This window comes from Myotis myotis, unplaced genomic scaffold (genome assembly GCF_014108235.1).
Source record: "Myotis myotis isolate mMyoMyo1 unplaced genomic scaffold, mMyoMyo1.p scaffold_m19_p_12, whole genome shotgun sequence".
NCBI lineage: Eukaryota > Metazoa > Chordata > Mammalia > Chiroptera > Vespertilionidae > Myotis > Myotis myotis.
This window is the reverse complement of record NW_023416316.1, coordinates 47,284,804-47,310,562: the sequence shown is the minus strand read 5'-3', so window position 1 is coordinate 47,310,562 and position 25,759 is coordinate 47,284,804. Positions and strand designations below refer to the sequence as shown.

The window sequence follows — 25,759 nt, the reverse complement described above, 5'->3', positions numbered from 1 at the left end:
TTCCTAAAAGCAAAACCTGGTACAGGATTCAGTGAAACACTAGTTTTTTTGAAATTTAGGTAACATGAAGAGAGAAATAAAGAAGCGATACAGGTTAATGTAATAATCTGAACAATAAAGATTTAGTTGAAAAAAAAGAAAAAAGAAAAAAGCGATACAGGGAAGGGAAGGCAGCCAATAAAACTGCAGTCTTACACTAGCTACCACAGCAGGCTTAACTCCTTGGAAAAGCTCTAGGAAACAGTATAAAACATCTAGAATTATTCCACCCAGGGGATCACTATAGTATTTATACAGTACAAACCCCTGAGAGTTACTCACTGGTTGAGTGAGGGCTTGCTCCCAATAGTGTTAATTCCACAACATTTCTGGCCTGCCACAAGCACTGGAAGCATGGCTTCCCATAGTGCCAAGAAAAAAAAGTCAGCAGGTAGAGATGCAAATACTAACAGAATTTGTGTTTGCTAAAGCACAAAGAAGGTGATAGGGTTTAAGGGTGGGACATAAACGACATCAGCTTCAGCTACCACACTATATAATTTTGCTATTAAACAGAACAAAAGGAGAAAAGGAGATGATATGTATGGTCTCAGCTCTACTGGCTAATTAGTTCAGAACTTGTTCTTCCTCAATTTCTGCTTGAAAATTAATTTACATTAAACTGAACAAACCAAATGTCTTCCCTTTTTTTTCATATGTATTTTGTATGGTCTTTAAAGAGAGAGTGATCATTTCTGGTTTGTCAAATGGAATGTCCACCTCACACAGCGTAAGAAAAATAGATTCTAGATACAGCAGGAAAATTAATTTAGCACAAAAAGGTTTTTTAAAAAGATAGCTTTTTAAGTGTTTTTATCTTATATTCACACGATCTAATCTATGATGCTGCACATTTCATTGAATATAAACATTAAACATTTTATAAAGTCAGAAATAGTAGAGACTATTAAGCACATTTAGTATAAAGCCATGGATAAATTTTGTAAAGGCAGGGATTTTGGCCCTAGCTGGTTTGGCTCAGTGAATACAACATCGGCCTGCAGACTGAAGGGTCCTGGGTTCAATTCCAGCCAAGGGCACATGCCAGGTTGCGGGCTCAATCCCCAGTAGGGGGCATGCAGGTGGCAGCCAATTGGTGATTCTCATCATTGATGTTTCTAACTCTCTCTCCCTCTCCCCTCCTCTATGAAATCAATTTTTAAAATATTTTAAAAACAGGAATTTGGGATGTTTTAAAACCAAAATAATTTGGTTGTAGGAGGGGAGGTGCTATATACTTACATCCAAAACTTAGAAGGTATGCTAAAGTAAAAGATACTTGTGAATCTGATTAAAACAACAGCAATCTTTTGTTATTTGTGCATACAGACTCTTTCTTCATCTAAAATATACCTACAAAAGCTGTAATAGCACAAAAGAACCCCTTTTGGATTAATGAAGAGGAACATTGAGTGTCTGGAATAATATAAGAATCTCATTTATTACATAAACATGTGTATCTCTTATAAACAAGACTAAAGGCAAATTATGCATTTAAAAAATATATAGAAATCCTGTTAAATTCTGTTTGAATGCTTTTGATAGTCATTTAAAACCAAAATAGTATTGATATACACATAGACAGATCAGTAGACCAAAACAGCATCTAAAAATAAATTCAAGAATGTACAGGAATATAACAATATTTTGATACACTAGGAAAAGTATATGTGTTTACAAATGGCACTAACATAACTGACAATACAACTAGAGAAAACATGCTAAACCTATATTTAAGTAAAAAATAAAGTTTATATAAATTAAATATTTAATGTAAAATATAAAAGAATTAAAATACTGAAAGAACCTTTGAGATGACTTCTATCTGGAATGAAAAAACTTTCTTATGCAAACTGAAAAAACCCAAAATCCATATAATAAAAGTCACATAAATTGCCTGAGTCCTTATTTTCTTTGGCTAATAAAGTGACTTTTATTCCCACTTGAATTTCAATGCCTTAGGCAGAAAATGCACTGACAGTTTCCCTTGGTCTGCCCTTCTCCCTACAATCTTACATAACAAGTTTCTTTATCTTTATACACACTAATGACACGGAAATCAATGAAGTTTTTTACCTGTACAATAAAGAAAAATATTAAATTTTTAATTTCTCTAGAGAAAAGGAATTATAAACAAAACCAAAAGACAGACTGGCAGAAAATATTTGCATTTCATTTGTCAAACAAGGAATATTTCCAATATACAAAGAGCTCCACAAACTGATAAAAGACAATACTAGAAATATTTATTACAACCTTCCACCAAAAATATATTTTGAGCACATATGAAATATTTACAAAAATTAACCATAAGAAAACATATGCTCAAAATTAAAGAAAGAAAATTAAAACTAAACATAACAAAATCTAAAAAATTACCTCAATTTAGAATAACTGCTATTAGGAAACAATTTTTGCAATGACTATATCTGCCTTTATTTCATTTCTCTTTATATTTGTATTCTACTCTTTCAAAATGACAAAATAATTTCAAGTGTTTGTATACTCTCTTTAAAAATCATTTTTGTTAGCTCTTCTTATTGTTCTCTGACTCCTCTCCTTACATATTTGAAGTTGGACATTTTCAGTCATTTCTTTGGTTCTTTAAATACATCCACTTCAATTATTTCTTTACCAAAAACTCTTTTGCACATGTATATCCTTTCCAAACCTAACATCTAAGTAAAAAATAAAATAAAGGAAATAAAGACTGATAGACCTGACTACATAAAATTATAAGCATCATAATAAATTTTTTTTAATTGAGGAAAAAACATATGCCACAAAGGTTTACTATATTTATATAAGTAACCCTTACAAATCAATGAGAAAATGAATAAAGAACATTAATAGGCATTTCATAAAACAAATGCAAATATTTCCTAAAATGAAGACATGGTCAACACCATTAATAATGAAAGAAACGTAAATAAAAATGAAATATTGTTTCTTCCTTATCACACTGGCAAAAATTAAGATTGGCAATAGTGTTGGCAAGAATATTAAAAAAGAATATCTAAGAATTGTTCCTTTTAAAGAGGACAAAAGCACTGCAGTAGGATGTGTATCTAAGAATTCTCTGAAACAGTTAGTAATAATGGAAAATGACATTAAAGGGATCTGATAAATACACCATGGTATACATAGCCAATAAAATAGTATGAAGACATTAAAAAATGATATCCATGGCTTACATTTTAAATATGTTTTATTGATTTTTTACAGAGGAAGGGAGAGGAAGAGGGACAGAGAGCTAGAAACATCAATGAGAGAAACATTGATTCAGCTGCCTCTTGAACACCTCCCACTAGGGATGTGCCTGCAACCAAGGTACATGCCCTTCACCGGAATCGAACGTGGGACCCTTTGGTCCGCAGGCCGACGCTCTATCCACTGAGCCAAACTGGCCAGGGCCTATGGCTTACATTTTAATCTTAGCATAGCACAAAATGGACACCAAGTAAGTATTTATTGAGTACAGTGGGGCCTTGACTTACAAGTTTAATTCGTTCCGTGATGGAGCTCGTAACTCAAATTACTCGTATGTCAAATCAATAGTGAACGAGTGAGACACGTGATGCTGGGCTGATGTTGTGGCATTCACTGTGACAACCGCTGCGCCAACTAGCGGTGGGGTATCTGAAGGTGGCTCATAACCTGAATTTTAGCTCGCAACTCAAAGCAAAAATGGGCCGAGAAATGGCTCGTATCTCGAAAAACTTGTTAGTCGGGACACTCGTAAGTCAAGGCCTCACTGTAATTGATTACATTAACTGTTTATTTAATGAGTGATTGATTAAACACTGAGGGATTGCTTGAGTATGTAGGTGGGTGAGTGACTGACAAACTGAGTGACTACTAAGTAAACAATTGACCCACTGAGTGAGTGGCTTGAGTGACTGACTTATCAGCTGAATAAATGACTGAGTGAATGATGACCCTACAGGATGGTCCTATTCATTTAAGACTATATTTAAATGTCACTATACACAAACAACCAGAAAGGTTTAAAACTCATTAAGGAAGTTCTGTCAGTCATAAGAAACACTTGCAATTCTTTTTGCCCCTTTTACCAATTAATGTAATTTTTAAATACCAATATAGAAATATTCCCTGACTCAGAAATCACAGTACAGTTTCACAGCAGCCAATGTTGGAACAAAACAGAGTCTGAAAATAGACCTAACTATATTCATAATTTAAAACACTACTATTTCACAGCAGCAGAGAAAAGATGGATTCTTCAACAAAGAGTGTTAGAACAACTAGACAACCATCTGAAGGAAAAAAGTTGGATCCCATCTTATACTTTGCACCAATATATAAATTCCAGATAAATCAAGAAAATGAGAGATTTTCAAAATAGAATTTCAGGGTTAAGCAGGGACATAAGTAGGATTTATTTATTTATTTTTTTGTAACAAAAAGAATGACTAACAAAAAGAATAGCATAAAAACAAAAAGGTATGCATGAGGGAAAAAAATCACACTATAAACAGAGTCAAAAAGATAAAAAGATAACCTGGGGAACATATTTACAATTCATTTCACAAACACAGAGCTATTTTTTTAGTCGAGAAAGAGCTTCTAAAATCAAAGTAAAAGGTCAACAATCAAGACAGAAAATGGGCCAGGATATGAGTGAATAGTTCTCAGAAAAGAAAAATTCAAAGCAAATTAAAATTATGAGATTCCATTTTTCACATCTCAAATTGACAAATATCAAACTAACTGAAAACAGGTGTAGAAAAGTATGAGCTGGCATTTCTATGAAGATCAATTTGGTAATATTTATTGAAATTAATAACATAGCTTTTGAATCAGCAATTCCTCTTCTATATAACCTAGTTATGGTCCTACACACGCAAAATTACATTACAGAGATATTCACTACTTTTTGAATTCTAAAACATTTAAAGTGCCACCTGACCAGTTTGGCTCAGTGGATAGAGCGTCGGCCTGCGGACCAAAGGGTCCCACGTTCAATTCCCGTCAAGGGCATGTACCTTGGTTGCAGGCACATCCCCAGTGGGGGGTGTGCAGGAAGCAGCTGATCGATGTTTCTCTCTCATCGATGTTTCTATCCCTCTCCCTTCCTCTCTGTAAAAAATCAATAAAATATATTTCAAAATAAAATAAAATGCCACCTGTTCAGAGTAGATAAAATTTTTGAGAGAATAAAAAGAAGAGACAAAGAGCTTTGCTTTAAAGCAGCCGTGGGCAAACTACGGCCCGTGGGCTGGATTCGGCCCGTTTGAAATGAATAAAACTAAAAAAAAAAGACCGTACCCTTTTATGTAATGATGCTTACTTTGAATTTATATTAGTTCACACAAATACTCCATCCATGCTTTTGTTCCGGCCCTCCGGTCCAGTTTAAGAACCCATTGTGGCCCTCAAGTCAAAAAGTCTGCCCACCCCTGCTTTAAAGGGAAGGAGAAAATGCAGCAGTACCATGAAGAAAATGTGTCAAGTAATGAATGGTACTAAATTGGGAATTGGCAAACTAATGTTCACAGGTCAAATTCAGCCAGTTGCCTGTTTGTAAATAAAGCTTTTGAATCCTTTCATTTTTGTCTTCTCCTTGGTGGCTTTTGCACCACAAAGGCAGCATTGAGCAGTTGCAGTAGGGACAATCTTACCAACAAAGCCTAAAATATTGACTATCTGGTCCTTACTAGAAAAATTTTGCCAACCCTGGTTTACATCAGTGATTTTCAGTCTGGTCCCCAAACCAACATCAGCAGTATCACCTGGGAACTTGTTAGAAATGCAGATTCTCAGGTCCCACTCCAGACCAACTGAAACAGAAACTCAGCAATTTGTGTTTCAACCAGCCCTCTAGGTAATTCTGATAAGAACCCCTGAGTTAGGGGTTCTAACATAGACAAGAAGAGATGAGGACCCATCTGACATTTGTGTTCACAGATAGAAAGGGCCTTGAGGAGATTTAATGGAAGCCTTCTAAATCTCAAGGAGGCTATCGAAGAGGGCTTAAAGGAAAGTGAGGAAAATACTATTGAAGGCTGAATTGAAGGAGATCTGTTATATAGTAGTGGAAAGTTTGGCGAAACTATCACCTACAGTAACTTGGAAAATAAAATATACAGTTGACTCTAAACAACACAGGAATTAGGGTGCTGATCCCTGTGCAGTCAAAAATCTGCATTTAAGTTTGGAATCCCCAAAAACTTAACTATTAATAGCCTACCGTTTGTCCAGAAGCCTTACCAACAATATAGTTGATTAACACATATTTTTATGTAAGTTTTATATACTTTATTCTTATAGTAATGTAAACCAGAGAAAAGAAAATGTTAAGAAAATACATTTATAGCACTGTCTTTATCAATACAGTAAGATTACATCGTCTGATGGTTATTTACTATTCATTAAGTGGCAGTGGATTATCATTAAGTGGCAGTGAATCATCATCAAAATCTTCATCCTCGTCTTCACACTGAGCAGGAGAAGGAGGAGAAAGAGGAACCGCTGGTCTTGCTGTCACAGGGGTGGCAGAGGGAGAATATGTGGAGGATGTGGAAAGGGAGACTGGAGAGGCAGGCACCCTCGATGTAACTTTACAGAAATACATCATAATTTGTCTGACTTTTTTGCTTTTTCATTTCTTTAAAAATGTTTCTACAAGGTACCAATTTTTTTTCTACCATTTGCTTTAGTTTCAGTGCCCGTATCTTAGAAAGATCCATGTCGTAAAATAAGTCAAAAGCAGTCATGAATTATCAGAACCCTTCTGTTAGATTGTCTAATGTCAACTTATTTTCTGGCACTGCTTCTTCTACATCTTCTTTCTCATCATATGGCACTGGTTCTAAAGCATCATCTACATCAAGTCATCTTCTGTTAATTCCTCTAGTGTGGTGCCTATTAGCTCTTGTATTTTTCCAAGATCCATATCTTAAAACCCATCACCCTGCCCCCTTTTTGCCATATCCACAGTCTCATGATTTTCTTCTTTGGCTCTGCCATAAATCCTATGAATTCATGAACAACATCTGGACAGAGTTTCTCCAGCAAAAATTTATTATTTCAGCTTGATGACTTTTACAGTTTTTTCTATAACAACGATGGCATCTTCAATGACGTATAATCCTTCCAAACTTTCATGATGTTCTATCAGGGTTCTCTTCCATAGTGTTGACAATCCTTTCCATAATACTCATTTGTAGTGAACCTTAAAAGTCCTTCTGACCCCTTAATCAGGCTGAATTAGAAACAATGTGGTTGAGGGCAAATGGACCATTTCGATGCCTTTGGTGTTGAATTCATAAGGTTCTAGGTGACCAAGGGCATTGTCCAGTACCATAAGAACTCTTACTAGCAAGGTACTGACTTTAGGAACAAAGCATCCAAAAAACCAATCCAGAAAAAGGGTTCTTGTTGTCCAGGTTTTCTTGTACAACCAAAAGACTGGCAGCTGATATTTTCTTTTCTCTTCGAGGCTCCAGGGTTAGCAGCTTTATAGATAGGGGCAGTCCTGGTCATAAACCTGACTGCATTGCACAAAACAGTAGAGTTAGCCTACCCTTGCCTGAAAGCCTGGTGCTCATTTCCCTTCCGTAACTAATAGTCCTTTGGCATTTTCCAGAATAGGGCACTTTTGTCTGTATTAAAAACCTGTTCAGGCAGATATCCTTCTCCTCAACAACTTTAATAACATCCAGAACTCGTTTGCTGCTTCTTATTCGGCAGAAGCTCTTTCTCCTGTTATCTTGACATTTTTTACACCAAATCTCTTTCTAAAATTATCAAAACCTTCCTTTGCTGGCCTTAAATTCTCCAGCATTAGATTCTTCACCTTAATTTTGCTTTAAGTTTTCATATGATGACTTAACATTTTTTGGAATTATATTACAGTTCATAGTTATGTCTTTCTTATAACAAGCCTGCACTCACATAAAAGGTACATTTTCTATATGAGATAAAACAGTAGTTAGCAAAAAGTACATGGTTTTCACACCTGCTAGCGTAGCTTCAGTGATAGCTTCACAAACGTTTTCTTTTTTTTATAGTGGTCCTTATGCTGGATTCATTTTTCTTGAAATGATGGTCAACTGTAGCTGCATACTTCAATCTGGTACATGTCAAGCAAGTCAACTTGTTGTGAGGAGTATTTCCAACATGGCACTTTGTATGGGTCCCCCAGTGTTATTCAAGGTTCACAGTATTGCAGTAAACAATGAAAAATAGGCAAGAACCACAAGAGATCACTTTGCGATACTCAATTTACTGGAGAGATGAACTGCTCACATGCAGATAATTAGTGTCACAGCATTCTAAGCAGATACAACACTTGAGCTCACTGCAATAGCAACAAGAGGTGATTATGAAATTATTAGAGTAGTACAGTATGTACTACAGTTAATCTTATGCAGTTATAATTTAATACTGTGTCTTTCTTTTATTTACATTTATTTCAGCAACAAATGGTGCCATGTACAGGCTGTGTTTGTGTGCCCAAGTTTTGATAAATTTTAAGTTTTTATAATAGATTTGTGTATACTTCATTAATATCATAAAATGATAAGATAGTATCTACATATATTTGTGCATTCATGACATACCTAACTTTTTCTTAATTTATTCAATATTTCTAAGCTACACAGTTCTTCTGCAAGTTTTTCAAATTACCACATATCTCCAAAAATTTGATATATTTATTGAAAAAAATCTACCTATAAGTGGACCCACCCATTTCAAACCAGTGTTGATCAAGGGTCAACTGTACTTAATGAATGTTGAAGAAGCAGCTGGCTTCTTCTAGCTGCCTTTATAATTAAGAGAGCAGAGAGAGATGAACTAAAGAATGAGCTATTCACTTTTTGAATGGAATTTCAAGAAATGTAAAGGACTCAGAACAGTCTTTTCAGCCAGCAAAGTGTTCTTGAAGTAAAAAAAGATCTCAGGGGAAAGATCCATTTAGACTGGGACTGTAAGATTCATTGTTAAAACCTCAGCAAGATCTAAGTCAGTACCTCATAGATTCTCTCAGACACAAAATTATCCAAGAATCGTAAGAGTGCTGTTCCACAGCAGCCTCACAGGAAGCCGAAAATAGGAAAAAGATTGCTGTAAGAGATTTGTGGGTATAGCTTTTGTCTGATGGAGTCAATTAATACACAGCCAGTACACAAAATTTTTAAAGAAGTTATATTAGCTTAGAATGAAAGGGACAGTAACTATATAAAATAAAAGGAGGCTTTGGACCCTAAACCACACTATAGGCATAAAGCAAACTCAGAAGATTACTCAGCTGCAAACACAGATAAATTCTTCTGGGGGAAAAAAGAATGATTCAGAAGGTGAGACCAAAGACCAAAAGAAGCGGCCATGGCACACTAAGAACTAGGAAGTAGGACTGAGCTCCAATCAAGAAACTGCCAATGTGCACCCAGCCATGTTTTAGAATTGCTATAGACTGCTGTGTGCCTCCCTCGTCTCTCTTTTTGAACAAGAAAGTGTACTGTGGTTAACATGTGCCTTTCTAATCTCATATGGTAATTATGTGGGGACATATTACTTGTCTCTTCACAGACAAGTAAAGAGCAATCATTCTCAAGAAACCATACCAAAGGAACCTGATCTGTATCTGGACCTGATTTGGATGATGACATACTAGATTTTGAGCTGAAGTCATAAAGGGATGTGAATTAGAGGTCTCTGAGGAGGAGGTTAGTATATTTTGCATGTTTTCGGTGTGGAAGGGATGTGTAGTGTGGCAAAAGGGCAAACTATGGCAATAGTATTGTCTAGAGACGGCCATAGCAATATCTCCCATTCCACATGTTTTCTTCTACAATGTGACCTTGCCACCCCCTATTAATAAGTGGAGTCGAATCCTCAGACCCCTCCCTCCATCACTATGTTCACCAAAACACTAGCTTTTAAATCCTGACTCACCAACCGGTTTGGCTCAGTGGATAGAGCGTCGGCCTGCGGACCAAAGGGTCCCACGTTCGATTCCGGTCAAGGGCATGTACCTTGGTTGCAGGCACATCCCCAGTAGGGAGTGTGCAGGAGGCAGCTGATCGATGTTTCTCTCTCATCGATGTTTCTAACTCTCTATCCCTCTCCCTTCCTCTCTGTAAAAAATCAATTAAAAAAAAAAAAAAGTAAATCCTGACTTATCAAGAAAGTCAACTATCTTGAGGCCTCCATGTTGTAAGGAGGTCCAGGGCACATGTAAATGCTCATTAACAGCCCCAGCTGAGATCTTGGTTAACTGCCAGCACCAACTATCAGTCATATGAGTGAAGATACCTCCAAATGATTCCAGTCCCCACCTTCAGGTTACCCCCAGTCAAAGAGTCTTCCCATCTGAAGTCCTAGACCAGTGATGGTGAACCTATGACATGCGTGTCAGAGGTGACACACAAACTCATTTTTTTGGTTGATTTTTCTTTGTTAAATGGCATTTAAATATATAAAAAAAATCAAAAATATAAGTCTTTGCTTTACTATGGTTGCAATTATCAAAAAATTTCTATATGTGACATGACACCAGAGTTAAGTCAGGGTTTTTAAAATGCTGACACGCCGAGCTCAAAAGGTTCACCATCACTGTCCTAGACATTGTGGAGTAGAAACAAACCATCGTTGGTATGCCCAATCTGAATTACTGACCCATAATATCTGTGAGTCTAACAAAATAGTTGTTTTACATTAGCAAGTTTTGGGGTAGTTATGTCATGCAGCAATAGCAACCAGACTACATACTGATTGAAATGATCTAGTAGAGAGAAAAAAATGAGGATATAAGAAAAAGAGGGAGAGGTAGAATGGCAAAGTCCTTGGAGGCAAACGGAGATGGATTCCTCTATACAAGTAGATGGAGAAGCCTTAGATGTGGCACTGAGCAGTTCATTCATTGCAAAGGGGAAAAAGGCAGAGTATAGGTACAGACACAGAATGAGGTAGGGGGGGATACTGATGGTAGATTGTTATTTAGAAATAGAGAGGTAAACACCAGAGGACACTGTTGTGAAATTTATACACATTTTACTACATGATTCCACCCTTTTAAAATAAAGTTTAAAAAAATATTTAGTCCATTCTTCATTATCTAAATAAGGAAAATAGAAGACTCAATGATTATGGGTCTGGCTCAAAATCATACACCATGCTGACAGGAAAGTCAGTCCCTAATTCCGATTCCCAAAACATCTCATTACCTCGCATATTACAAAAATATTGCCTAGTGGCATTATATTTCATAGTCAGAATTTATTAAACTAAGATAATTTAATAAGCAACAATGAATACCTTATCCACAAGGACTGATATCAAAAAATAAGGCTGAAAGATGTCCTTGGGGAAATCCAAATAAGCATTCAAGCAAAACAAATAGCCCATGGACTATCCCAACCTAGTTCACCTCTGTTAGCTATACCACACGGGCTTCAAAAATAGATAATGCTTTCAGTCTCCAAAACTGAATACTTTCAATCATGCTAACTTCAGTTTTAAGTTATCTATCAAGAAGTTCTCTTCTTTTTATTTTTTTTAACTTTTTTCCTCACCCAAGGATATGCTTTTTATTGATTTTTTTTTATAAAGAGAGGAAGAGCCCTGGCTGGTTTGGCTCAGTGGATAGGACGTCAGCCTGAGGACTGAAGGGTCCCAGGTTCGATTCCAGTCAAGGGCACATGCCTGGGTTGTGGGCTCAATCCCCAGTGGGGGGCGTGCAGGAGGCAGCTGATTAATGATTCTCTCTCATCAATGATGTTTTTCTCTCTCTCTCTCCCTTTCCCTTCCTCTCTGAAATCAATAAAAATATTTAAAAATAAAAAATAAATAGAGGAAGAAAGGGAGAGAGAGGAAGAAACAACATGAGGAAGAAACATTGATCAGTTATCTCCCATTCATGCCCTTATTGGGGATCAAGACACAACTCGGGCATGTGTCCTGACTGGAAATCGAACCTTGTACAGATAACACTCCAACCAACTGAGACACACCAGCCAGGGTAAATTCCTCTTCCTTTTAGAAACTCATCCATTAGTGTTTTATTCAAATTTTACCAGTACAATAGCACCCAGAAATCACTTTCTAACTACTGGATCACTAAATGTATAATGCTAATCATTGAATGTCTACTTACTCAAATAATACAAATGCAGGGCTAATGTCCACAAGGAATAGCAATACCTATGTTGTGTGAAATGAAAGGACACAGAAAAATGACAAACACTCTGTAGAAAATACCTCCCAGTCTTTATTATGCCCAAAATTCTCATCATTAGTCCCAGTGATAAGAGTTTTGGATAGAAGTCTCCATTGTTCAGCCAATTGTCAAATCCAAAGATCATCTGTCATACTAGAAAGAACAAAATATTAATAGCAGTTATTTCTGCATGAGGAAACTATAAACAATTTCTTCTATATTCTGCTTTTCTAGATTTCATGCCAGGTAAAATACTAGCACACATTTTTAAGACCTTATTTCAGTTCTGATTCTTCTCATTTGTTGCCAATAATCAACAACAATCAACATTTTTAATCATTCTCACCTTCTTAAACTACCTATCCCCTTACTTCTCATATTAACTGCTCCTTCTTCATCTCCTTTGCCAGTTCTCTAATTACAAGCAATTCCCAAGACTCAATTTTAGGTCTAGCTCTTTACTCTGAGCACTACAATCCCAGCCTTAAATTTTTCTACCAAGTTCTAGTTATATGTCCCACTGTCTGGCTATCTATTTTCACTTGACTATCTCACTGTCATCTCAAACTCAACATATCCAAAATATAAGCCCAGCTTATATCTGTAACTTCTCAACCATCTACTAATACTTTCACACCTATTTCTGTCAATACTGCCATTAATAAAATTCTAGTTATTTCTTTGTCACTAACTAGCTGAGTAATTTTAGACACACTTAAATCTCTCTGGTTCTCATATTCTTAACGCACAAAATGTATATATTGTGGCCCAGATGTCTTACAGTTGCAACACTTCATTTCCTCTGTCACAGAAGATCAAAATCTCAAAGTCATCTTTGATTACTCTTCTTCCTCCCTGCCTCCCTTAACCCCGCCCCACATCTTCCTTTCCTATACAATCTATAATGAAATCTTGTGTGACATCTCTGTCTTTACCCCCACTAAGTGCAAATCCTCATTACTTCAGGCCTAGATTATTTTCCTACTCTATCACTTCTCACATATCACTTCAACACATACTATGCCTCACATTGCAGCCTCCCTGATTTTCCTAAAATACTTCTTTTAGCAAGCTCTTTCTCAATCCAAAATTTTAAAAATTTCTCTGTTACCTAGAGATACAAGTACTAGTACATTCTTCTCATCCCAGCTCTTAAAGGCATCCATAATCTAATTCCAACTTACATTTTCAACCAGATTTCTTACTACTCTCCATACAATACTTCATTTCAATCAAGTCTTTTGGACTTAGCAATGTACCTTTTACATTGTAAGTATTAATAAATATTTGGTGACTGACTAAAGTTCCTTTTTAATACACAGCATTTACTGAATGCTCCCCATGTGCTTAGCACTCTGTGCTTTTTAAAAAAATATATTTTTATTGGCCCTAGCTGGTTTGGCTCAGTGGATAGAGAGTCAGCCTGTGGACTGAAGAGTCCCAGGTTCGATTCTGGTCAAGGGCACATGCCTGGGTTGCAGGCTCGGTCCCTAGTGGGGGGGTGACGGAGGCAGCTGATCAATGATTCTCTTTCATCATTGATGTTTCTATCTCTCTCTCTCTCTCCCAATGGGGATCGAGCTTGTGACCTAAGCATGTGCCCTGACCAGGAATCGAACCTGGGACCTCCAGGCTTATAGGTCAACGCTCAACCACTGAGCCACACTGGTTGGGCTGTGAATGTGCTGGTTTAATTCTAGGTATTGTTCATCAAAGCACACACTATCGATCTGAAAAAATATGGTTAACTCTAGGGCAGTGATGGCGAATCTTTTGAGCTTGGTGTGTCAGCATTTTGAAAAACTCTAACTTAACTCTGGTGCCGTGTCACATAGAGAAATTCTTTGATATTTGCAACCACAGTAAAACAAAGATTTATATTTTTGATATTTATTTTATATATTTAAATGCCATTTAACAAAGAAAAATCAACCAAAAAAATGAGTTCGTGTGTCACCTCTGACACGCGTGTCATAGGTTCGCCATTACTACTCTAGGGAAATAACTATCAAACAACCAACACATGGTATACAAGTAAACTATGCAAAAATAGAAATTATAGAAATACAGTGAAGGGGAAAAGCATATTTAGTGAAACAGTTTCACAAATGAGAGAATTTTAACTGGAAGTACAGTGATAATAATAGTAGTAATAATAGGAGTGGTAAATCATTATAATAATTCCTAAAACTGAAGGTGTGCTTAATGTGCCAGGCACTGGTCTTGAGAACTTTTCATGTATTAACTCAATTTTCACTACAACCCTAAGGAAAAAATACTATAATTCTCCTCATTTTTCAGATGAGGAGACTGAAGCCCTGCTCAATTATTCCATGTCTAGTAAGCAGTGCAATAGGATACAGAACTGGGCCTTGGTGGAAAAAGTATGAAAAAAGTGAATGAAAGTTAAAAGTTGGAAATAAGCACAGCTGCTATTAGAAAGTGTGAAAAGCAGCTTGCAAGTCAATAGCAGAGAATGCTTACAGAGGGTCCTTAGACAAAACACTGAATAAATAGGGTAAGGAATGATGATAGAGTATCTTGAAAGCAAGAAAAAGGAACTTAAATTTAATAGGTATAAAGTGGGAAGCTAGTGAAGATATGGGGCAAGAGAACAACAACAATAAGGAGTAATAGAGTGATATTTTTATTTTTTGTTACTTCTCACCAAAGGATATTTTTTCTTTCTTTTTTTTTTTTTTTTTTTTTTTTTTTTTTTTAGAGAGAGAGAATGGAAGGGAGGGGGAGAGACAGAGAGAAAGAAACATCGATGTGAGAGAGACACATACCCGGACGGGGACTGGGGGTCAAGCCTACAACTGAAGTACATGTCCTTGACTGGAATTGAACCTGGCACCCTTCAGTCCAAAGGCTGACGCTCTAACCACGAGCAACTGGCTAGAGCTATAGTGACATTTTTATTAAAGATAACTAGAAGGAAGAGATGCTGGATTCTGGGAGGTTGCTATGACTTTCAATATTCTAGGCTGAGGAAATGAGTCCTGGGATTCAGGTGGTAAAGTGAGGGAAGCAGAGCAGAGGGACAAAGAAATATGGACAGGAAATGTTGAATGGGTTAATATGAAAGAGATAGTTTTAAAATGATCCCTAATTTAAAACCTATATAACCAGGAGAGAAGGAAATCACAAAAGGATATAAAATAATAATTTTCATTTGAGGGATGTCGAGTATGAGGAGATGATCAAATATACTAGAAAACCAGTACTATGACTAGAATGACAAATGGGCAACAAGATTAGTTTTAAAATGAAAGAAATGAGCAGAAGCTATGAAGATAATGAATAGGAAAGGAACTATATTAAGCCATGATCAGTTGACACTAGCCTTGTATCAATAATGGTATCAATAATTTTGGTGGAGAGGGGATCCATTAGTGACCAACATTTTAAAAATGCAGTTTTTCCATTAACTAAAAAATTTTTAAATCAGAAGAGCCAACCAAAAGATAAAGCAGAGGTTCTCACACTTTCTCCAGTTAGGGAGTCCTCAGTCTCAGTAATTTTTTCATAGGAGCCCTAGGCCAAAGGAAATGCTTAAGCAGGTAGGTAGGTTCAAGCCACCTAAGTATTAATGTCCTTAAACCTTAGTGTTGGGCACTGTACAACTTCTCAAACCTTGGAATTAAATCGGACATCACATTCTCCTTGCCTGTATCATTAATTTTCATGCACTATTTGCTTTTTATCACAGCGACCTCTAAAAACACAACTTTGCAAAGACATGGCATTGTAGAAAGGAATGTGTTAATTTAATGTTAAAACTATGAACTACCTCAAACAAATAGTTCAGGCCTGAGTTCACTGGTACTGTGGGGCACCTCACTCAACGCACAATTTGGGAAACTGGGAGCAAAGGGAAGGGGCCTAAAAAGAGACCAAAAAAATGCAATGTGGGAGGAGCAAAAGAAAGTTCTTAGCATAATTAACCACAAGAGGGCAGCACATAGCTGGTGGGGACAGCACAATGTGGGAGGGGGTGTCAAGGAGATGAGTACAATCTTTCCATAAAGAGATTATAAAATCCCTATACCAGTAAGACCCAAAAGTCCTTTTTGTCCTTTTACTAAAGAGGAAACAATACTGGTCACTGGCAGATCACCTTATGCAGAGTCATTCTGTCCTTCCCTGAGTCTCCTTGGCCTGTCCAGCCATGATAGCAGCCAAGACTTTTATAGTAACCAAGCAATGTTCTACTTTGCATACATATTCTTATTCAATCTTCACAACAACCATAAGAAAAGTGAAGCTCAATGATATTTTAAGTAACACAACACCAGGATTCAACTCAGACCTGACTTCAAAGCCAACGCTGTTTCCTATTCTGCCATCTTTCAGCAATACGGCCAGGTGACGGTAGAGAAAAGATATCAGTTCCCATCCCATACCTGAGACACTGTCTCAAATCAAACAATGGTCCTTCAATATCCCCCGTACTATTCCATAAATAGCCTCTAAAAAAAAAAACACTATAAACTCCAAACACAGGTCATTCTACTAGAGCAAAAACAAGCATCATATGCTTATATAGTGGAACTTTCCTATACAGGTAAATACATGTACTATTAAGGCAAGTGTTGGACACATCCAGTTTGCAGATATGTTTGTTATACACTAACACATATGTACGTATACAAGCAAATGATTCTTGCACTTTAAGTGGTAAAAAGGTGAAGAGAGTGGGGAGAGGGAGACCAAAGGTTGATTATCCACCTTCAAGTCTGCTGGGTGTGATATCAGAATATTTGCAGTAGCCCAACAACTCAGTAACACAAATCTATTATGAAACCAAAAGCAATCGTCACCTCTCTTATTCCCACTTCTTGTTTCCTTCTCCACATTTCTCCTTCCCACTATGCATGGCACGCCTTAGCTGCTTCATTCAGAAAGAAAGAAAAGAGTTTCTCCTGTCAGATTAATAACCACCGGAAAGCAAACGAGGTAAATTCAACCGACACAGCAAACTTAGGCAGATAAAACCATCACAGGAAGCATTCAATGTGACAGCAGAAACCCCAGCAAGAACGGCTAACGTGATCTCTCAATAGGTATCTCTCAGTCCTAGAAAATGTTCCTCTTTGAAAGATCAAGACTCTCTGGCTGCTCGAAGAGAAAGAGTAATTGACAATGTGTTGTTTTTTTTCTGCAAAGCCACGTTTATTTGTATAGTCAGCGGAGAAAGAAACAATGAATGCTTCTTAAAGGATCCCAGAACAACAATAAACAACCCCCCTCCCGCCCCCCTTCCCCAACATACCCTCCCAGACCAACGTTAAAAGTTCAGCTCTGCCATTTTCAGAGGAGCAAGAAGCCACGACCCTGCCGGTCTACACACGCTCCCCACCTTCCTACCCTCGCACTCGCGCGCGGCTCGCGACACCCTCACCTTTCCAGCAGCCAAGATCGCATACCCACCTTCGCGGGAAGGGAGGAAGGGCCTCTTGTTCTGCAGAAGGAAAACAGTTCACATCTTGTTCCCTTGCCTGTTTCTGAAACCTAAAAAAAAAAAGAAAAGAAAAGAAGAAGTTACTACCGCAGAAATCCAGGGGAAATGCTCGTTTCTTCTCTAGGCTGTTTGGGTGTCTGGAAGATTTTAAAGAGGGGTAGTGGGCGGTGGGGATCGGGCGCACATGGATGCAAAGAGCAACAGCAAAACACTCCGTCGTTTCCCCAAGAGGACGGTTTTCCGTGCTGTCAAGTTTACTGCCACAAGCGGTGGGAGGGAAGCGGGGACCGGGAGGTGGGAGGATTGGTGGAGAGACTAGGGCTGTCCCCCACCCGGGGAGCAGACGGCAATGACACCCACCCGCTGCTCGGACCGGGCGACGAGGACGCGCCCCCAGACCCCAGCCTGCTCCTACCGGGCGCCTCCGGCCGGCCGAGGTCTGCGAAGCCCCCGCAGCGGGCACGGCTTCGGGTCCGAGCGTCCGCCAGGCTGGGACCTCCGGATCCCTCCCGAGCGACTGCGGCTCCCGCTCACATCCCTCGGCGGCGAGGACCCGGCCTCTCCCTGCGCCGCGGCACCAGCTCTAAGTCCGGGCCCCACAGCCGGGCAGCGGAGGCGGCGGCGCGAACTCCGGAGCGAGCGGTTCGCCTGCCCAGCGGTCAGCGCCCCGGGAGGCCGTTAGCTGCAGGCGCGGCTGCCCCCCTCGGCTCCTCTGCCTCTACTTCCTGCACCCACACCACTCAGCAACGGCAGCCGGGAAGCCCGGCACCGCCGTCGTCCCCACCCTCCCCCGGGCCACCCGGTGTCTTCAGAACCGCAGGCGACACTCGGATCCAGGGCCTTCGGTCAGGCAGCCGACTAGCCGCGGACTGAGGCCGGGCCGGAGCCGGGCGGGGGCGGGGGCGGGGGCGGGGGCGGGCAGGAGCCCGGCCGGGGGCGCGCGCGGGGCCGGGGGCGCGCGCCTGCACTGCGCGTGCGCCGCTCCCCGGAGGCCGCGCGTCTCCCGGTGCGCGCGCGCCGCGGGGCCGAGGCCTCCCGTGGCGCGCGCGGAGATTCCCGGGAAGGCCCCTGGGCCCGAGCGGGCGGAGAAGCTGAGCTGGCGGTGGGGGCTCTCGGGACGGCCCTCCCCAAGATGGGCGTGTGTGTGGCCGCGACCGCAGCGGAGGCGGCTGGGAATGAGTCAGCCGGACCGGGAAGGCACCGCCTGCGCGCAGCCCGGCACCGCGCAGACTTTCCCCGCCCGCGCACTGTTGTCTTCTTTCTGCCTCTGCTTCCACGTTCCGGGTGCTGCAGACCTGCGCTTCCCCGGTCTTGGCCTCAGGACCGAGGGGAAGTGGCGCCGGGGGTTTGGCGCAGCGTGCTCAGCCACGCCGTTTCTCGCCAGTGCAATCCCGAGGGCCTGACTCCAATTCGTACCTCTGCTGGGTAGCAGTGCGGGTGGGGTGAAGCTCCCAGCTGCCTGCAGACTGACCACGAGGCCTGGGCGATTGAGTAGAAACAACTTCCACCGTCACAAAGAGCTTCCTTCATGCATTCAACAAATATTTACAGAGCACCTACTAGGTTCCCCAGGGGGTGCTATGTGAATACTAATTAACTGCATATGCCTTGCGTGCTGAAGCTAGTATTCTGATATAGTGACCCAAAAAAATGCCTTAAATGTATAATGTGCAAGTGTATAATTGCCACTAAAAATAATAATAATACTGCAAAGTGAAGGAGTAGAAAGTGAGCAGTCTGTGTGCTATTTCAGTGACGGTGGTCAGGAAAGACCTCCCAGAGTAACTGACATTCCCGCAGAGATCTGAGGCATGAGAACAGGCCAGTCCTGTGATTATCTTGGAAAAGCGTTCCAGGCAGAAGGGCTAGCAAAGAGGCAAAGACCCCCAGAAGGGAATGTGCTTGGCAAGCAAGGACCAGGAAAGAGGTCACTGTGACTGGAGGACAGTGTGGAGGGGGCAGTGGTAAGAGGTGAGGCCAAAGAAGTAGCCTTTAAGCAACTGTGTAGGGCCTTTTTCACTTATTATTAGCCCTTTTCTTTTCTGTCAAGTTGAAGGAATTGATGCATTTATAGACCCTGTTTCCCCATACGCAAATGATGCTGCCATTCAGGTTTAGCTTGTATTTAATGGTTTCTTGAAATAAACCTCACCACAGCAACTCCTGCATTTCTTCTTACATAAAACCCATTGCAAAAGGTCTTTGAGCAAATGATAGCAGGAGAGAAAATGACTTGTATTCACACTGACTTCTTTAAAGTAAATAATGAACTAAGGTCCTTTTTTTCTCATAAAAGAAAGAGATTATAGGGGAATTGCATTCCTATGCTGCACTATTGTGATTTATACAATATTCGGTGTTTATCATCCACAGCTCCCCCAAACCCTTGGAATTTCCTAAGTGTCGAGAGTGATCAAGGTATCTTTTGTTATATTAATAAGGTGACTTTTGGACCCAAACCAGGGGTTGGATCTGGTTGCCAAGAGAACCAAACAAATGATTAGAGGTAACTTTGAGTCCCATCTACCCCATTTTGGGATAAGGGAAAGGAGCTGGAAATTAAATTCAGTGCCAGTGGTCAATGACTCAGTCAATCATGACTGTGTAATGAAGCCTCCATAAAAACCCAGGAAGACAGCTTTTCCTTTTTCAGAGAACTCTCAGGCTGGGGAACTAGACTACTTCCATGCCAGTGCTGCCTTGTAGGGGCCCCAAGCTCCACACGGGCAGGAGCTCCTTTGTTCAGGACCTTGCCCTAGGTGTCTCTTCATCTGGTTGTAGTCTTTCATATCCTTTTCTAATAAACTGATAATCTAGTCAGTAAAATGTTTCTCTGAGTTCTGTGAGCCATTCTAGCAAATTAATCAAGCCCAAGGAGGGGGTTGTGGGAATCTCTGATATATAGTCAGTCAGTCAGAAGTATAAGTAACAACTTGAGATTAGCATTCTAAATTGGATGGTCTTTGGAACCTCCAATCTATAGTCAGTTGGTCAGAGGCACAGATAAGAGCCTGGGCTTGCTGTTGGCACCTAAAGTGTGTGTGTGTGTGGGGGGGGGGGGGGGGGGGCGGGGCGTGGGGGGGGGGGGGTTGTAGGTCTCACCCCTTACCCTGTGGAATCTGATGCTCCCGGTAGATAGTGTCAGAATTAAGCTGAATTCTTGGACCCCCAGCTGGTGTCTGAGCAAGAACTGTTTGTTGGTATGAGAGGAGCCATGATAGAATTGGGTCTGGAAACCCTGTTCATATGGCTACTGTCTTACACACAAAATATGCTGCAGAGTCCCTTTTTTCATTTCTTAAAAAAAAAGGAAATGTAAGTTGTGAATCAAACGGCAGAGCTAAAATCTGCTTAGACTATTAAGGCTGAAATTATAAGCAGCAACCATCATGAGAGTTCTCTTTTCCTGCAACAAAAACTGTGACTGTAGTAGAAACTAGAACACAGGCCCACACAAAAGAAGATAAAGTGCTGAATGTGGCTTTAATGTCAGGGTTAAAATGAAAAGCATCTGAGCTGTGGAAATAGAAACATTCTCTTTTGTGAGAGGAAAAAAAAATGTCTGTTTTAGAACTCTGAAAAAGTGCAGATACATTCATTGTAGATAAGTGATGTTTCTGTATTTTGCAATGATGTATTTATTCAACCAGGCATGGTATCTGTTACTGTCCACTGCCTGTTTGCAAGAAAAAGCCATTTGGCACTAGTGAATATGTATTAAGGGCTTCTTGTGGGGAAATGGATTATTTCTTATATTAGAGATTTGGATTGGAAGACAGGTGGACAAGGGAAATATATATTCATAGTCTTAGCCAATTGAGAGATCAATACACCTATGCAGAGCGATGAAATTACTTGCTTAGTGTCTGTCATTCAGAGAGTGAAAGCCTCTCTTCTCACTAAAATATAAGGACTTTAAGCTAATACTGCCCTGGAAGGTTTAGCTCTTTTCACTTGTAGAGAATTTTTTAGCTCTTTACATGATCCCTAGTAGCTAGAAATTTTCTCCCAGGGCAAACATTTCAGAAAGTCTGCTCTATTCTTTGATAAAGACAAAAGAGTACAATAAAAAAATTGACCAAGTCTTTCACAACCTTCTTTTACACAATATGGAGAAACAAGAAATGTGGGTTGAATGACAACACATTTAGATTCAAAACTGATTGTATGGCCCATTTCTAAAAATAAAAATTAGCAGGTAATTAATTGTCAACTATGGGGAAGTATGTAGTGTATGCAGCAAAATTCTGCCCTTCCACTGCAGCAGGACCTGGCAGCAATGGTGCTTGACTGCCCTTCCCCACACCCATGCCTACAAAAAAACTGTGACCAGCCCTGGCCAAGTGGCTCAGTTGGTTGGGGTGGCATCCCATACACCAAAAAGGTACAGGTTCAATTCCTAATCAGGACACATGCCTAGGTTTCAGCTGTTCAATCCCTAGTCAAAGTGTGTACAGGAAGCAAGCAATCCATGTTTCCCTCACACATCAATGTTTCTCTCTCTCCACCCCCCCTCTATCCCAACTTCTATTTCTATCTCTATCTCTCCCTTCCCTTCTCTTTAAAATTAATAAACATATCCTCAGGTGATTTAAACACACACACACATACATACATACATACATACATACATAAATAAATAACCTGTGATCATATGTTTGAGCCAGAACCTTGGCTTCTACCTTTTTTGAAAGTTCTTAGGTAGTTTTAGTCTAAGTGCCCATCAGCAGATGAATGGATTTAAAAAACTGTGGCCGAAACCGGTTTGGCTCAGTGGATAGAGCGTCGGCCTGCGGACTGAAAGGTCCCCGGTTCGATTCCGGTCAAGGGCATGTACCTGGGTTGCGGGCACATCCCCAGTGGGGGGTGTGCAGGAGGCAGCTGATTGATGTTTCTCTCTCATCAATGTTTCTAGCTCTCTATCTCTCTCCCTTCCTCTCTGTAAAAAATCAATAAAATATATTTTAAAAAAAACAACTGTGGTACATCTACACAATGGAATACTACGCTGTTATAAAAAGAAGGAACTCTTACCATTTGCAACAGCATGAATGGGCCTGGAGAGCATTATGTTAAGTGAAATAAGCCAGTTGGAGAAAAATAAATATGTTCTCACTCATTTTCAGAATATAATGAACAACATAAACTGATGAACAAAAATAGAGCCAGAGGAAAAAAAATATTTTAGAACATTATAGAAATAATTCTGTCATTTGCAGATTTTTAATATTTCCTACAACTTTTGTGATATTATACTATATTAGTGCAGTTTCGGTAATATTATATTTAAAATATTTTTTCTTGAAATATTAATGTTTATTGCATGTAAATGGCTAATTATTCTGTATCTACAATCTGCTAATAGATTTATTTTGTATATTGTGAAAAAGAAAAAAAAAAGTTTTTTAAAAAAAGAAAGTTCGTGCCGAAACCGGTTTGGCTCAGTGGATAGAGCGTCGGCCTGCGGACTGAAAGGTCCCAGGTTCGATTCCGGTCAAGGGCATGTACCTGGGTTGCGGGCACATCCCCAGTGGGAGATGTGCAGGAGGCAGCTGATCGATGTTTCTCTCTCATCGATGTTTCTAACTTTCTATCTCTCTCCCTTCCTCTCTGTGAAAAATCAATAAAATATATTAAAAAAAAAAAAAAGAAAGTTCGTAAGTAGTTTTGATAAAAAGCCAAGGTTGAAAATCTGGGGTAAAGGATTCAAGAACTTAAGCTTGCCACTATGGAAGACAGTATGGAGTTTCCTCAAAAAGTTAAAAATGGAACTCTCATTTGACCCAATGATCCCACTTCTAGGAATATATCCCAAGAAACACCAATCAGAAAGGATATATGCATCCCTATGTTCATAGCAGCACAATTTACCATAGCTAAGATTTGGAAACAGCCTAAGTGCCCATCAGCAGATGAATGGATTAGAAAACTGTGGTACATCTACACAATGGAATACTATGCTGCTATAAAAAAGGAACTCTTACCATTTGCAACAGCATGGATGGAACTGGAGAGCATTATGCTAAGTGAAATAAGCCAGTCAATGAAAGAAAAATACCACATGATCTCACTCATTTATGGATAATAAAGACCATTATAAACTGATGAACAAAAAGAGATACAGAGGCAGATCAGCATTGAATAGACTGTCAAACTACAGCGGGAAGCCTGGGGAGGTTTGGTGGGGGGGTAAGAGATCAACCGAAGGACTTGTATGCATGCATGTAAGCATAACCAATGGACACAAGACACTGGGGGGTAGGGGAGGCCAGGGGAATGTCAAGGGGGAAAAGAAAAAAAGGAGACATATGTAATACTCTTTGTAATACTTTAAGCAATAAAACAAAATGGAAAAAAAATAGTAAACAAAAAAAGAGTGGAAAAAAAAAGAACTTAAGCTTGAGAGTCTGGCCCACCCAGGTTTGAATCACAGCTTTCACTAAGGAATTCATTTAGATTTTCTAAACTTCCATTTCCTTATGAGTATAATGGGGATAATACTATCTTCCTTGAAGAGTTGTTTTGAAGATTAGTTGAAAAAAGTATTTTTAAACCCTTAGCACAGCTATTAAATGCCTATTATGGTTGTTGTAGGGACAATTTACATATATCACCAAGCTGGGAGGTATAAGAAATATGTTGAATTTTCTTCATAATCTTGAAGGATTTGTCACAGTTTATTGCATTAACATAACTGTGGGCTGGCATGATTCTAGGGCTGAGTTGTAATAGAGATAAATGCCAATACCTCCATTTGGATTTGAAAAAATAAAGCTATGCCATTAAGTGATGAAATAATAAAAACAGTATTAAGAGGAGCATAAATGTGAGAGCAAAAAAGATATAGGAGAGTCCATGAAAGGGGAAACAGGCCCAAGCAAAGGGCTGGGGTAGATCCTGTGGTTAGTTTCTTTCCACGATAGGGAAGATGTACTTTTCTGAAGGCAGAAAGGAAGTAGCTATGAAGAGAGGCTGATTTATCCCAGGTCTAGTGGTATAAGGCAAAGGTAGGGCTATGAATCAGGGAGACAGGCAAGCAATGTTTTTTACTTTGAATCATTGAGGTATTTTAGGATTATTCATGTCAAAGTTTGGTTGAAAATAAAGTTGTTTCTTCACTATACTTGTCTGCTATACTCCTATAGCAGCCAGGGACACTTGGTCTCATACATGTGTTAATAAACACACACACACACACACACACACACACACACACACACACACCAGTTTGGTTGAATATGGCAAAAAAATTTTTCCAAAACCTCCTCAGCACTTCAGACTAACTGTGTCTTTGTATCAATCCTCTCATCCTTCCTTATAGTCCCCAAGAAAAATGTGTTCCTGGCAAACAGGTCCCTCCTTCCCTTGAGATGACCAGGTAAGTTTAACTTGGTGCATGAAAACCCATTGTCCCCCTATGTAAGCCAGGAATTAATAACCTCCCTTAGGTGAGGATAATCACATTATGCAAAATTTTGATTATAATTATGCTCTATTTTACAAAATTGGTTAACTGAAACAGAGGTAAAGTTAACAACTCACTAAAAATATTTTTCTTTGTAAAAGGATTCAGCAGGGGGCAGGGGCAGGCAGGAGGGGGTTAATGGGGGGAGGGGAAAGGGAACATATGTAATACTCTCAACAATAAAGATATATTTTTTAAAATAAAATAAATAGATTCATACCAAGATTCACTCTTAAATATAAAAATCCCCCTGGCATAATTGTTAGTTACAGAGCATTAATTCCTGAGTCCTTATTTAGATTAAAGATTGTGTCCCCTTCACCCAGAGTAGCCTGCGGAGTCTAGCCCCTACATTCTTATTTGTGACCCAGCCCCCACACCCTTGATTGCACCAAGAGTTGTCACCTGACTAAGCCGGTTGTTCAGACTTCTTTTCACTTAAAGTTGCCATGCTCTAAAGTTAACCACTGTGAGGTTGTCATCTTTATCAAGTATATGGAGTTGCACAGAAAGCTGATTTGCTGTAGGAGAAAAGAATGACAGAAGCGAGAAAAAGAGAAAGCATGCACCAGGAATAGTCCTCATAGCTTTTTAGTTTCCTCTTCCT

General features: G+C 39.6%; 1 protein-coding gene across 14 annotated transcripts in view; it reads right to left on the bottom strand.

The window, feature by feature from the left end:
* The window catches only part of JAK2 (Janus kinase 2), a 103,865-nt gene extending 85,620 nt beyond the window's left edge, over nucleotides 1–18,245 (bottom strand). For 2 of the 14 annotated variants that reach the window (XM_036331046.1, XM_036331059.1), the window contains exons 1-3: nucleotides 18,103–18,245; nucleotides 17,657–17,737; nucleotides 12,265–12,376 (exon numbers count right to left, since the gene is read on the bottom strand). The gene's annotated coding sequence lies outside the window, so the exon portion shown is untranslated. Of the gene's footprint in view, nucleotides 1–12,264; nucleotides 12,377–17,046; nucleotides 17,118–17,627; nucleotides 17,738–17,871; nucleotides 18,009–18,047 lie in introns of those variants that run through there. The other 12 variants (XM_036331050.1, XM_036331051.1, XM_036331057.1 and 9 more) reach the window with 12 other exon arrangements.
* Nucleotides 18,246–25,759: the final 7,514 nt, after the last annotated feature.